Source organism: Pteropus medius, unplaced genomic scaffold (genome assembly GCF_902729225.1).
Source record: "Pteropus medius unplaced genomic scaffold, Ma_sr-lr_union100, whole genome shotgun sequence".
Classification (NCBI taxonomy): Eukaryota; Metazoa; Chordata; class Mammalia; order Chiroptera; family Pteropodidae; genus Pteropus; species Pteropus medius.
In genome coordinates, this window is record NW_024354502.1 from 1,370,749 (window position 1) to 1,371,886 (window position 1,138).

Below are 1,138 nucleotides of genomic sequence, written 5' to 3' on the forward strand. Positions count from 1 at the left end.
TCACTTGTAAAGATTTGATCAAACACCACTGCAGTTGAGATACAGAACTGCTTAGTCATCACCGTAAGGCTCCCCCTTGCTATCAATTTCTAGCCTGTGATTTTTATTTTGAAGCCTCTTAAAGATGCTGCTGACTAAGTCAACTTTCTGTTTCTCTGGGGGACTTCAAAAGAATGCACTTAAGTTCACAAAGCTTAAATATGCATATAATATACAAAACGGAATGAACACCTGGGTTTCAGGTAGAGCACAGGTCTTCATCAGCCGGGTAATCTTGAGTCCCTTCTCTGAGTCTTGTGGATAAAAGCCGGTGACAGTCCTTGCAATAAGGCGCAGTGAGCGCCTGCTGAGTGGTAATTAGTAAAATCTGGATTGTCTCCTCCGGCACCAACCACATTACCTGGGTTTTCTGCCCCAGGTGTAGAAATCATGGCCGTTCTGGTCCCCTCTTGCCAGCTGAGCTGATGGGGCATCGTATCTAGAAGGCTCTCTATTTTATTTCTGTCTCCCTCCGCCACTTCGCGCTCCAGCAGGAGCGACGACTGTGGGGCTGGCCTCCTAAGCTCATGCGCTGGGGTCTCGCGTCTCCCTCCTCTTCGTGTTACGTTCTCTCTTCAAAGGGAAGCTGCTGGCATTTGCCGCCTGGCTGGGCCAATCCTCCGCGTGCCAGCGCCCACGTGCTGGGTGTCCTTTTAAGAGGAACGCCACTGCGTGATGGCTCCTGAGCTAAGCAGGGAGGGCTGAGCTGGGAAGCGTCGGAAGCATCCTTCCTGGGGGAGCAGTTATTCTAGGAAACAAACGCTCCATGCATTTCATTAGCATAATCTCAGGAATTTATGGCTTGATTGATGTTCCATGTTTCCGGGCAGTTTTCTATAAATGATAATGTATTAAAACGAGATGCGAGAAAGAAAACATGACACGACATATATTATTTAGGTGTTTGCAGAGAGGCTGACATACAAACACACACAATTTATCAACAGTCATTTTTTGCACGGTGTTCTGAGCCCCAAGCCTTCAAGATGTGAAATTAATTTCATAGCAGGTGATTCTAGACTATTTCACACGGGCCATCTGGCACTTCTGCATCTACCTTTCTGCTGTTACAATAATTAATCATTTCAGGAACCGGCTT